The following is a 15,009-nucleotide window of genomic DNA, read 5'->3' on the forward strand; positions in this document are numbered from 1 at the left end:
CAAGGCTGTCATTAATCTGAACATATGACTATGTAATTTATGAACCTTTATTTATATACACACACACACAAATATGTAAAATATAAAAAGACAACACTCATAATGGAAATCTGCCTGTATAGATTTTTTTGCAATTTATGCTGCAGAAGTTCCTCAACTTCTATCAGAAAATTCTACTAAAAACCAAAAAAACGACACCAAAAGCTTCAAACTGGTTAAGTATAAATGCATTCCTCTCCACAAATAGAGAATGAGGAAATGTAGAGAAAATGGAGGACATGAAATACTTGCGACAGGCCAGATGCACAGCTATTTAAACAGGGTTTCTGGAATTCTGTTAGTCTAAAAGGTATTTGAGGGCAGCATAATGGGAGCGGGAGTCCCAGACCAGGCATCAGTCCATTGCATCCCACTCTTTCACACAGTACCAAAAGTCCCATTTTTCTGTCCTTATTAATCAGTGAAAAGGTCACTCTTTTCAGGACACTTTGGGAATACAAAATGTTTGCATAAACCACCAGAAAAGAGCAGACCAGTGAAGTCACCTTGAAGTCTTTCTTATTTGGGGGTTCAAAAGGTGAAAATGCACAGAGAATTGTAGTAAAGACGACAAAAGACAGATGAAGTCTCCACATCTTATATGCTGATAAAGCCACAGCAAGAGGCGCCATGATTAATAGAGAAGGGGAAAGTGCAGAGCTGGCCGTGTGCTGGCCTGTAAATGGACCTTTTGCAAAGGAAGGCAAAGAAGATGAAAGCATAAAACGCAGTCAATCACAAAGCATCATAGTTGGCTTGCATGGCTGTCCAGTGGTTCAAGCCTTATTTAATGGACGGCAAAGCCTAAGTCTTGGCAACAGCCAATCAACCTTAACTCCTCAAGCCTCTGTCCTAGGCATTCTGTTTGTCAGCATCAACCTGCGTCCCTTAGCCATTTTACTAGGAGCTTTGGGCTACATGATTGTTTTTATGCAGATGACACTCCGTTTCATTTTACTTCCCATCTCACAACTTGCTTAGTGAAATTAAATAATGGATGGTGTACAGCTCTTTGCATGTACTTTTCCTAAATGGCATTAAAATCACTCTAGGTGATGAGGTTTTTGATTCCTCCCTTCTCATACAACTCGCTCTAATTCACATAAGAAAGCTTACTTTCACCTCTTAAACCTACAGTATCTCATGCTGCCTTCTCCTTCTAGACAGACCGAGAACTTGTCCATACTTTCTTCACATCCCATCTATTTTAGCAAGTGCCCCATGTCCTCTAATTTCTCAGTTCCAACTCAGCAGCCATACTCCTCACTCAGACCTGCTGCACTCCTCTCTTCAGTCCTCACTGGCTTCCTGCATCTTGAAGGACTGAATACAAAATTCTGTTGCAACCTACAAAGCTTTAAATGGTCTCGTGGTGGATGCCACCAGTAACCTCATGCAGAGCTACTGTGCTATGCTTCTTGTCTGGTCTATTGATGCTGGCCACCTTGCTGTCCTGCCAAATACTCTTTGGGTGCTGGGGCTACCAGGTCTATTCCACCCAAACTAAAATCACTGGACATGCTAACTCGGTTCATTCCGTTGAAAACACATTGGGTCAGTAAAAGCAGTGGCACATTCGATACTTCAAATCAAATGGATGTCAAAATTGACGACTGCTGCTGGAAAACTCACTGCCAGAGCAAGTCAGGTCACATGACTAGAAAACACCAAATATGTCAAATTGGACAACTCCGTCATGACATTCTGGCACAATTTCACATTTCCAAAATATTGCAAGCTCACCCCCTTTCCTGACTGCCAATAATGTGTTGCCTGACAGAACCAGTGCCTGTAACCATGCAAAGACTTTACAGGTACAGCAAGTTCAGCTTTTTATATCCTTCATTAGGTCAAGGTAGGTACAAACATGACAAATCACACAGGACGAGTCTCTCTTCTGTTTGTTCCTCACAGGTGCGCTCACTGGATTTCAGCTCACCCCACCTACTTAAGACAAAAATTAAACCTGACTGAGTGAGTCAAGCAGAGCAGGAAAAGTTTCATGTTTTTTCACCTCAACCATCATTCTTACCTTCCTCTCAGTTCACCCTCTCTGCCCAACAGCTTATGATGGCATGCAGCATCACGACAACAATGTAGTGTGTTTTATAGAATTTTCCCCTAGTCCAGACTGTTGGGTTTCATGAACGTGCCTTTGAAAGCTTTGGTACCACCTCCACCCAGTATTAATTACCAAGTTGAACGGACTCTTTACTGCAGCTATGGAGTAGTTTAAACACAGGAAAATCTCAAATGGCTTCTTTCGCTGTTTTATAAATAATGTATTACAGTTATCTGAAGTGTAGGATTTATTTTTGTATGTAATTCTGAAAAAACTTTGACAAAGCTTTTTCAATGGAGTATTTTCACCATTTCCTTCTTCTTTCTGTAGAATGTCCTCCTTTACTTGTGTCCAAATAGTACAAGATGGGGCGCAGACAACAGCAAGTGAAAACGATGGGCCACTGCTTGACTGTAGTTTCTACACCAGTTAATAACAAGTAATTCTGTGTAAATAGCTGGAGCACTCAAAGTAAATAAGGGCACAAAGTTATAACAAGCCATACAAGACAAACTGATGATCATGAAAGAAGAAGTATAGGTGTGGATTACCCTGATAACTAATATCACACATGTAGAAAATCAGATTAGAAAAATTATGCATTTGAAATTCTACTCCAATTTCAGCATCAGATTAAATGACACATAACTATCTAGTTTGATGCACAAGAAACCTAAAACACAGTGAAATCACATAGGACTAGACTTTAAAAATCAGTTAGGCAAGTCACCCAAATCAAATGAAACCACAATGAACGTACAGCTAGCATGTCCTCCCTCCAACTGACTGCACTCAAGTTTCAAGGTCTTATCTCTAATAAGCAGGACTAGATCTTCAGCTACAAACCCATCTATTTTTATTTCTAGTGTGAACTGCTAAAGTACTTTGGCATTAAACTTCATTTAGACTGTGCAGCACAAACTGGACATGCAAATAAAGTTCTCAGGGATGCTGCTTTAGTGCCAAAATAGTAATGGAATTTAAAAAACCTGAAAGATGCCAACTTGCTTCAGAAACTCCATTACATAGAAAAATGGTGATGAATGAGTAACATCATGAACAATGCCGCACATTCTCTCTCTAACATGCTAACACTGAGAACTTTGAGCTAATCAATTACTCAGCAGAAGTCTGTGGAGAAACTCAACTGGAGCTCCTTTATACCAATAGTAATATGCCTGTATAGCGCCTCACTGGTACTGGGACTGCCAAATCAGAGGTTCTTTGTCTTTTTAGTCATTCTGGTGTGTGTTACGTGTGCGTGTGTGTGTGTATATATATATATATATATATATATATATATATATATATATATATATATGCGCATTTATTTTTCTATTTATGCAAAGAACTTCTGTAAAAAGTCCAAATTTTTCCCTGGGGACATAAAGTTCTTATCTAGACTGCCATAAGCATCATCTAAAGCCTGATTTACACTTGACATGCCCAAATATGACGTCTGTCACAGCAACACACACTGGGTTTTCAATGCACACTGAATTTCTTTCCAACTAGTGGCGATGTGGGCATGGTACTGTATCGCCTAAATGGTAAATTTTAAGTACAGGCTGCTCAAGTGTGTGCCAAAATGATGAACAAAAAGCAGAATAGGAAGCAACAGGTAATCAAAGCTCAAGGAAGACATGAAATATAGTTAAAGTGCATCTCTACATTATGAACATCGCCCAGTCACACACACAGGAGTGGGCAATATCGCTCAATTGGCAGCAAGTCCTAACGTAGCTACTGGGGCAGTGAGGGCAAGAATGTCAAAACTTATTTGCATCTTCTCATCAATTACCACAATATAAAGAAATAAAAAAAAAAAAAAAGATGCGTTAAGTCTGTAACCAAACACCCCAAACAGGAGACAAGATAAACCGTTTCACTATTGTTTTAATACCACTTTCAAGTGAAAGGAATCAATAAATACAAAGCAGCAATATGACAAAAAAAGAAAAAAAAATTCAAATACTGGGAGAACTTTTGTAGGAGTTTAAATAGGGAGGATGTGCTGCAAAGTACCGAAGACTACAGGGAGTGGACAACATCACAACCAAGTTAGAGAGCATCCAGAAGACGCAAATTAGACTTCCTTAGAAGACTGGCGTCCTTCAACATCTGCAATAAGATGCTGCAGATGTTCTATCAGACAGTTGTGACGAGCGCCCTCTTCTACGCAGTGGTGTGTTGGGGAGGCAGCATTAAGAAGAGGGACGCCTCACGCCTGGACAAACTGGTGAGGAAGGCAGGCTCTATTGTAGGCACGGAGCTGGACAGTCTGACATCTGTGGCAGAGTGACGGACGCTCAGCAGGCTCCTGTCAATTATAGAGAATCCACTGCATCCACTGTGAAACATGATCATCTCCAGACAGAGGAGCAGCTTCAGCGACAGACTGCTGTCACCGTCCTGCTCCACTGACAGATTGAGGAGATCGTTGTTCCACCACACTATGCGACTCTTCAATTCCACCCGGGGGGGGGGATTTAAACATTAACATTATACAAAGTTATTGTCTGTTTTTACCTGCATTTTTATTACTCTTTTTGTATCAGTATGCTGCTGCTGGAGTATGTGAATTTCCCCTTGGGATTCATAAAATATCTATCTATCTAAATAAAAGCAGTCCTTTATTTTCAGGCAAAACTCATTTTAAGATTGAAAAGGTGAGAAAGCAGAGAGACATTAGACTGTTTACTATACTAGTCAGCCTGCAATGTCTATAAAAAAACAAACCAACATGCTGAAATAGTGCCGAGTCACTTCCTCAAATGTACAACTTGGAACTAAAAATGCGCACTGACACAGCAGGTAACTTTTTCCGTCTTTTCAACGGACAGGGCTTGCTACAACTTAGAAAATAAGCTAAAACATTGAAGGTTCTTGTCACAAATTACCAATAGACATTAACCTTTAAAAACTGGAGAGCTAAACTACAAACAGATCTTACCTTATTCATTCAAACAATCTCATGTCAAAAAATAAAAAATAGGATTCTCACCACTGAATTAGAGATGTGTACTCTGGGCACCCAACACATATGCTGAGGGTTGTGAAAATGTTTCTTACCATTAGCCCAAACATGGCATAGTGTGAAGTTGAATTTTCAGGCCCAAACCTCATCTTTACTATGTCTGCAGGAGATGCCAGCTGATCAAGGGTCAATCAGGGTCACTGAACTGCAAGAGGGGTTGGCAGACCTGGCACAGGTGTCCTTTAGAGAGATAGGGTGCACCCCTAAGGTAGAGTGGAATGGGACTCCAGACCAGACAGGAAGAGAGAAGTGGGTCATGTTCACGAGGCGCAAGGCAAAGGGGACACACTGTGTTGGGCACAGAACTGGAAATGTCAAACAGTTTTCAGGTCCTTGTGGAGCTGGATGGTGTCTCTGAAGAGTTAAGAGTGTTGACTTCCAGGTGGATGGATTGGAGATCTCCCTTGAAAAGTCGATTGGCTCTTGCCAAAGGGGGGCTGGATCCAGTTGTCATCCATGTACAAACAAATGACATGCAGGAGGCCAGGCTGTCAAATCCGCAAACCAAATTTAAAGATTGAGGTGCCGGGCTGAAAAGCTGAACTGACAAGGTAGTCCCTTCAGTTCTGCTTGTGCCATGCGCCAGTCCAGGTGAGACTGAGAAGATTAGCAAAGTGTGACTCAAATCTTGGTGTAGAGAGATTAAGTTTTATGGGGCACTGGAACTCTTTTTGGAACAGATGGGACTGGCTTCCCTGTGAAAGCTTACATTTGAACCAGAAGGGCACCAAAGTGTTGGGGTGGCATATAAGGAGGTTAGATGAGAATGGGGAATGGTTGGCAGGGAGTTTAGGACTGGCCCAGTTTAGAACTATAGAATGCTAAAAGTATCAAAAATAAAACAAATGAGTTGGAGTTATATGTAGTGGAGCATAATTATGATATTATAGCAATAACAGAAACCTGGCTAAATAGCAAAGATTGGGATGAGTGTAAACACAGAGGGGTACACAACAGAAAAGAAGGTGGGGTTGTCATTTATGTCAAACAGAGTTTAAACGCAAGTCCTTTTCAGTGGGACAATGAGTTCCATCTTAGTGAGGACATGTGGCTTGCCTGGAAAGCATTAGGTAAAGAGGCCTTATCTTAGGAGGTGTTATAAAAGCCCCAGTGCAGAGAGTAATTCCAATGCACAATGTAATATTAAAACAGGCAAGTTTACAGGAGGATATTAAAGTTATGGGAGACTTTATTCACCCAATTATTAACTGGGATAACTTTACAAATAGTGGAGCTGGAATTCTTGAATGTAATTATTGACAATTTTTTAAGAGTATGTTAAAGCACCAAAGTGGAGTGAACGCTGTCTAAATTTAACATTTTGTAATCATCAGGGAAGAATTGAGGGTGTAGAGGTGATTGGACCACTACAGTCAAGTGGCCATATTATAATTCTCAGTTTGGAAGAGTGCAAATTCAAAGACTAAAACTGTTAAGTTTAACTTTGGTAGGGCAAATTTTGAACATATGGGCAAAGTCTGAAAGGGGTAAACTGGGATAAGCTTTTAAGTGGGGAGATAGTGGAGGAGCAGTGGAACAGGTTTAAATGGTTTCCCAAGTAATACAGGACAACTACATTCCAAAATATAGAATTAGAACATTTTTTAAAACTCTGCAGTGGGTTTGAAGTTTTTTAGTCAAATTTTTTAGCTATACTCATTTAAAAACTATGTGATAAATTAAAGACAATCTTTAAAATATGGCTTCATTTAAAAAAAAAAAAAAAAAAAGAATGGCAACCTCAGTAGAGAAGCTGCAGCACCTCCATATGAAAACGCCGACTTATTGTAGTCTACCGAGGCTTAGTTTATAGAAGCACACTTTCAAACTTCTATGGAAATTGCATTTTTTTGAAAAAGGAACAGACGTTATTTTGAATTGAATTGCAAATGACCAGATCTAAATTGAGAATTCTACAGTATTACTGAGGGAGGTTGTCGATTTCTAATTTCATCTAAGTTATCGATTTTCCCTATATACGTATTACACCTCCTTGACTGTTCTAGTACTTCTGTAGTATTGTAATAATAATAATTGAAATAATCTCCTTGGATTCTTTTTTGCCTTTTCTCCAAAATCATTTTTCACTCTTGCTCCAATGAGCAGTATGCTGGCACTACAATTGGAATTTATGGTTATGACAACGAAATAAATTGAGCAACTTACCTTCCCGCTCTCTCACCAGTTGACATAGATAAAGTTAAGAACAGATGTAGTAGAAAGTAAAATAAGGGAGCACAAATGACTAATCTAAATAATACGATAAATCCTAATATTGCATGCAGTGTAAAGAAAGTGAGACTCTCACCAAGGATTGACTTGACAGTATCTCATCTAAAACTGCCTAAAAAGTACCCTGGGGTCTCCCAAGTTGTGACAATTGCCATCAATGCAGCACACAATGTTGGTTTCATGTTTTGGCAGTGTTCTACAATCAAATCATTTTAGGCAAAACCTTGCGCCTTGGATCTAAAAATAACTCCAAACGCTTTAAGAGAAGAGATGAAAGTGTGCAATGAACAATCAATCAGTTAAAAGCAAACCCAAAACTAATTACATAAGCACTTCTTCTGCTCATCGCCCTTGATAACTAAGTGGGCAAGTCCTATTCTATACTATCATAAATTAAAGATAATCTGGTTTTCTTTACAAGAACCTGTTCAGAATTTTAAATTTGAAGTTACTCTTTGTGTTGCGTAGCTCGAAGTCAGGTAGAGCTTGAGTGCTGTGTTCCATTGTAAGGATTGCCTTTGGAACATCTCAGACTTTCTTTGTTCATTGGGTTGTTTCGTTATTGCAGTTTGTCTTTATATAAAAAAAAAGTTTATAAGAAATGTTTCAATAGGGTGCACACATACTCATTACTATTTTAAATTTACAGATTAAAAAACGCACAGGTTTTATTAGAATAACTGCTAACTTGACCGACAAAATATAAACCATCTAAGATAAATTCCACATACTTTAGCAGCAATGGCTCTATGAAATTCTTTAATAATCTTGACAGCAGAAGGTTTGAGGCTGAGAAATCCTAAACAAAACCAACAGATATGGCTCACATCACACAACCCCACCTCTTCATATCGATCTATCTATCTATCTAAGGTAGGTAGTTCAATTAAAGATTTCTATTTGATTTAGCAGCACAAACCAGTCTGTTAACACTCTTAAGGGACAATCTGAGTAGTAAACAAAAGCAACACACACATCACAATTTCCTTAAGACTTTCACAAGGCCTCACATAAACTTTATCTTCGGTGTGGATCTTTAACACAAGGTGCCACTGGCATCCGAGGTGATACACCAAACAGGATTTCATGTTGGTTAACAGGCAGGAGACAAATAATAAATGCAGAGAAGAAGGGGTGAAGTTGCCAGTGCAGCATTACTTTCACTAAATATTAATAACTTATTTACTTGCTCATCTGTGTTTCTCAAGTTTGTATTTATATAATCTTTTTATAATTTTTATTTGTGTGTCCTTCATAAATGTAATTCTTTGGTAGCTTCTTGTAGAGCACTTTGAGCCACACACCGCAAGTTAAATGAAAATGTGCTACAGAAATTAATAAATTTGTGAAATTTCATGGAGGACAACAAACAACAGACAGAAGACACTTAGGAGGCAGCAAAACAACCACCTCAACTACCCCAATACTTAACTGCTATAAACTGGATTTCCAAAATGTTACATACAGACAAAAAGAAATATTAATTATAAATACAAGATGTGCAACAAGGTCTTTCAGAAAGTAACCTCTGAAATTGATTAAGAGTTTACTTTGATGGAACACTCCATATGTTTCTGAATCTTGCCCACAGACAATTAAACAAAGGAAATAAACAGTCAGGTTATATTGTAAAAACTTTGGAAATGACATCAAGAGACATTTGCCTCCACTGTCTGATGCTCTAGTGCAGGGCTATTCAATTACAAATTCATCTGGGCCAGATTTTCACACCAAGAAATTTAGCTGGGCCAGACATTGTCAGCAGCAGGTAATGACAAATTTTAAACTGTACTTCATATTTCTTTGATAAAACATTTTTGAGAGAAACACTCCATGGAAAGTTAAAATGTATGGACATCTCAAGCTAATCATGTAGGGTGCAACAGTCCAGGAGATATAGCAGGCAACTGGGGCATTTTTCTGAACTACTGTATCAGTTAAATTTTGAATCATGACAGAATACTGTTCCATGATGGTGTAGATTATTACGCGAGTCCCGAGTACACGTTAATTCACTCCATGCATAATCGCTGACAGACAGCCCTGCTCCACTGTCATTGTCTTCTAGATAAGTGAAATAATGTTTTGCTTTTCTTAATTGCATTTTTTTCTCTCCGTTATTAAAGATCATTTAGCTAACAACTTTAGTAAGATGACAAATGAGCTGGTGTACCAGAGGTGTGCAAAAAACTTTGTTTTGGCTTTCTGCACAAGACGCCATTCCCCTTTCTTCCCTTCACAAGTGCCCCCATCTCTCTCAATGCTGGGAGACGCAGTAGCAAAAAGGATGTAAACCGGCTTGTGACCTTACAGGTGTGACCTCACATATTCAAATGATTACACAAAATTAATGACAGTCAGATAAAATATTTACAAGGAAGCAATGTAATGATTAGCCATGAGATGATACACTTAAACCACACATTTTGTGATTCTGGCTTCACAATACAAAATTCACACGATATGAAATCTTCATAAAAGAATTGTACTGCAACTCTAGTGTCACTTAGGATATTCATAAATAAACAAAACAAAGCCAAAAAAATTAAACCGGTATGCAAATACACAAGGTTTAATGAATGGTTGGGTATGTTTTTTCTTTTGTATTAAAATAAAATAATCTTAAGATATTGTAAGAAATACTAAGCTTAAAAGACTGAGGCACAAACCAAATGCAAGCCCAAGAATGGGCTCGTTTATTTAACAATGAGATGTTGTCACCTTCCCAATGTTGTGACAAGTTTCATAAAACAGCCAATGCCAACTAGCAGCTATCCACAGCTATTCTACCCCCTATCAACTGTTACACGTGTCTCTACCCACAATCCATTTAAGACCCCTTATGTTCTTCAAGGGCTTTGATTTGGCCTATGCTTCAAAAGTCTTTGCCTGCATTCTTGAACCTGTATTATGAATAAGTCCACAACTAACAAAATGCTGAGCTCCACATACCTGTGTGGATGGTCATTGTCAATTATGCATCCAGCCCCACCCATCTTCAAAGGAAATCGGCAGACTACTACAATATTAACAAACAATTTGTACTGCAGTAACATAAGACACGTTTATTAGCGTATGCATATAGAGAAAAGCCAAGCAAAATGACACCTTTTATTGGCTAACTAAAAAGATTACAATATGCAAGATTACATCTTGCCTGAAGAAGGGGCCTGAGTTGCCTCGAAAGCTTGCATATTGTAATCTTTTTAGTTAGCCAATAAAAGGTGTCATTTTGCTTGGCTTTTCTCTACATTCATAACGGCTAACACGGTACAACACCCTAGTACTTAGCGTATGCATGAAAGAACTTCACCTACTAGGGATGTCACAAGAACTGATGCTTCAGTTCCAAGTCAGTACCAAAATGGCAAAAACATAACGGTACTAGCTTTTTTACAAACATCGATAGTACTAAGTGAACGTCATTACCACACTGATGAGTGACTGCAAGTGAGCGCATAACACCACATGTTTTTTAGGAGGCCCAGACCCCTCATGGACCCCATGATCATCAAAGGTGACTGTGTGCAAATGGTGCAGACCTATAAGTATCTAGGAGTGCAGCTGGATGATAAATTAGACTGGACTGCCAATACTGATGCGCTGTGCAAGAAAGGACAGAGCCGACTATACTTCCTTAGAAGGCTGGCGTCCTTCAACATCTGCAATAAGATGCTGCAGATGTTCTATCAGACAGTTGTGGCGAGCGCCCTCTTCTACGCGGTGGTGTGCTGGGGAGGCAGCATTAAGAGGAAAGACGCCTCACGCCTGGACAAACTGGTGAGGAAGGCAGGCTCTATTGTTGGCATGGACCTGGACAGTTTGACATCTGTGGCAGAGCGAAGGGCGCTCAGCAGGCTCCTATCAATTATGGAGAATCCACTGCATCCACTAAATAGTATCATCTCCAGACAGAAGAGCAGCTTCAGCGACAGACTGCTGTCACTGTCCTGCTCCACTGACAGATTGAGGAGATAGTTCCTCCCCCAAACTATGCGACTCTTCAATTCCACCCGGGGGTTGGGGGTAAACGTTAACATTTAACATTATACAAAGTTATTGTCTTTTTTTCACCTGCATTATTATCATTCTTTAATATTATTTATTGTATCAGTATGCTGCTGCTGGAAAATGTGAATTTCCCATTGGGATTAATAAAGTATCTATCTATCTATCTATCTATCTACAATTAGGAATACACATGAAAACAGCTCCGTGTTCTTCTACAGCATATCAACACATCGCAAAATGAAAACAGCAAAAATACCATCAGGGAAAGCTTTGTGTTTGAGGCAGGGAAATTTCGTTATTGCCACTTTTATCCATTTATGCAACTTGTAATTGTTTAGCCTGTAGCTAGTGAGATTAATTTCCATTTAATACCATGTCCTACACAGTCCCAATAAAGAAACAGAGGATTTGCATTCATTTTCTGCCTGGACGTCTGCTTAAGCATTCATCCAATTTCTAACAGTCGCATGCAGCCAGAATCACACAAATAGGCCAGTGAAACAGGGGAGAAAATTGTACCACCAGCGGTAGTGCTGGGCGGTCTGACCAAAATTCTATATCGCAGTATTTTTGAAAATTATACCAGCTTCACGGTATTCGACGGTATTTAATTTCCCCATGCATGAGTGGATGTTAACCACATTTTCCACTGCAATTACTGCAGTAGACTGGCTAAGAATAACTGATTCCACTGACATGAGAATTGCACATTGTACAAAAAAATCATTTTAATTTGCACACAAGTATTAATACAGGATTGCATGGCCCCATAAAGTGATAGTTTTCAAGGGGATGCATTAATGATGAGAAGGAATCACATGGCATGACACTGTTGCAGTCAAAATATAGAACCTTTTTATTGAACAAATTTTGCAAACTTATACTATAATTTTGACATTCTGATATCCTCTGATGAAGGAAACTCCACTGTAATTATGTTGTTAGACTTAAGTGCAGCATTTGACACCACTGACCATTTGATTTTACTGCACAGGCTAGAAAATGATATTGATATCACAGGCACCGTGCCCGCTTGTTTTAGTTCTTATTTATCAAATTGATTTCAATATGTACAGAAATGTGCTGACAGGACTCCATCATTATACACAGAAATGAGATATGGTGTCCCGCAGGGCTCAGTACTGGGACCTTTACTGTTTTCACTTTACATGATTCTGATGGGATCTCTCATTAGGAAACATCATGTTCATTTTCTCTCGTATGCAGATGACACCCAGTTATACCTTTCATTTAGATTAAATGAAGTTTCTCTGATGTTGTCTTTAATTAGTTGTGTTAGTAAATTAAAGGAGTGGATGGATGAGAACTACTTGTCATTAAAACACATAAGACAGATGTTAATTGTTGGAAGGAATGACGCTGATCACAACAATATTTTGTCACCATTAATTTTACTGAATCAGCCCGCAATCTCGGAGTTATCTTTGACTCTAGCATGTCATTTAAAGCACATATTACAAAGTTGTCTACATCAGGTTTCTTCCATCTTAAAAATGTTAGAAAATTAAGGCGCTTTCTAAATAAACAGGATTCTGAGAATATAATTCATGCATTTATTTCTAGTAGGATTGACTACTGTAATGCAGTGTTCACTGGATGTCTAAACTATTCTGTATACAGCCTCCAGTTAATACAAAATGCAGCTGCAAGAATTATTACAAGAACAAGAAAAAACAAACACATAACTCCAGTTCTCACATCCTTACACTCGCTCCCGGTTAAGTTTAGGGCAGATTTCAAAATCCTTCTTTTAACATATAAAGCCTTAAATGGCCAAGGTCTGGCTTACTTGTCTGAACTTATCACGACTTACAAACCTGAACGCACATTAAGATCTCAAGATGCTGGTCTGCTTAGGATTACAAGGATTAATAAAATAACAGTGGGAGGTCGAGCTTTTAGTTACAGGGCCCCTAAACTGTGGAGTGGTCTGCCTGCTACTATAAGATGCCCCATCGGTCTCAGCTTTTAAATCCCGGCTGAAGACTCACTACTTCAGTTTAGCACACCCTGACTAGAGCTGCTGATTCACTGTACAGACTGCATCTCTGTTGTTAGTCATTAGCACTAAAACATAAGTAACATGACAGTTAGAATTTGTTACTAACCCTTCACATATTCTGTTTCTCTTCTCGGTACTCAGATGTGGTACTTGATGCCACGGCCCACCTGCCAAGTTGTTTTACCTTCCTAAGGTAAAGTCATCTCTGATTGAGGATCGCAGGAATCGTGGGGTAGAGGGTCCTTTCATCAGATTGGTTGGCCCAGCGCTGTTTCAGCTGTGGAATGGCCAAATGAGAGAGGCAGCTTGATGGCTGAGATTTCCAGGACTCTAAACAAATCCAAATCATATTATGGGATGTCATCTACTGTTAAATTCTGGTCCGTACTTGTAAATTTTTATTGTTATACTGTATTGAGGATTTGTTCTGTTCTGTGTATTGTAACGACCCCCTTCTTTTTGACTCCCATTGCACGCCCAACCTACCTGGAAAGGGGTCTTTTTTTGAACTGCCTTTCCTAAGGATCCTTCCATTTTTTCCCTACAAGGGTTTTTTTGGGATTTTTTTCTTTTCTTAGAGAGTCAAGGCTGGGGGGCTGTTAAGAGACAGGGCCTGTTAAAGCCCATTGCGGCACTTCTTGTGTAATTTTAGGCTACACAGAAATAGATTGTATTGTAATTGTACTATAGAAACAGTATTCAAACATTTGAAAATAATAATGGTCCACATCCAACCTTTTAAAACCAAATTATCTCCAGACAACAGACATGACTCCTTTTTTCGGCAAAAGTTCTTCTGTGGCATCATGTTCAACTTTATCGTCTGCTACAGCTTCAGTTTTGGAATGTTCTCTGTTCATTTTCACCACACAATATCTCCACTAATGCATGTATTCCGTTGCATGCGTGTTTAGCGGTGTATCAGTGAAAAAGGTCCCCTCTTAAATAGCTTTCGACTGCGCCATGATATGAACGTTGTTTAGGCTATTTAAACCGGCATTGCAGTATAAGAAAAATTCATTTCATAACAAAAATGAATGTTTTTCAGTATGAACTGGTATACCTCCCAGTAGTAACCTGCGGAGTTAACAACAACTGGAGCAAGTCTCATACAAAGTGGCTGTTTCACTTGTGTACACCGGCAATGACATAAGGAGCTTCATTTGTTAATATAAAAAAATATACTAATAGTTTCGATGCTTTGATATGCAAAGTACACCTGTCCAGTAGTATGGCATATGTTGTGTTAAAATAAACACATTGCAAAGACACATAATTGCAGCAATCGGGAAAAACAATCGGGAAAAACAACTACTGAATACAGATGAACAAACGCCAAATTTGTGCCAGTCATGTGATTTTGGAATGCAAACTAATGTTCATGAAAGTAACAAACAAAGTATATCACATATGTGAATAGTAAGTTGGTGAATGGTTGGAGTCAGTCTCTCATTTACAATTAACCGACTACAAGTAAAATACCAAGCCACCTTCTAAGGACGCTTGATCCTGAGCAGGGTCACAGGAGGCTGCAGCCTATTCCAGCAAGCGTAGGTCAGTCCATTAATTACCTAATTCTGGATGCTAGACAATATAGTCTAACCA

General features: G+C 39.0%; 1 protein-coding gene across 5 annotated transcripts in view; it reads right to left on the minus strand.

Moving 5' to 3' along the window:
- The window catches only part of ppp6r3 (protein phosphatase 6, regulatory subunit 3), a 163,914-nt gene that overhangs the window by 115,413 nt on the left and 33,492 nt on the right, over positions 1–15,009 (minus strand). The gene's annotated exons all lie outside the window — the stretch shown is intronic.

This window comes from Erpetoichthys calabaricus, chromosome 2 (genome assembly GCF_900747795.2).
Source record: "Erpetoichthys calabaricus chromosome 2, fErpCal1.3, whole genome shotgun sequence".
Taxonomy (NCBI): domain Eukaryota; kingdom Metazoa; phylum Chordata; class Cladistia; order Polypteriformes; family Polypteridae; genus Erpetoichthys; species Erpetoichthys calabaricus.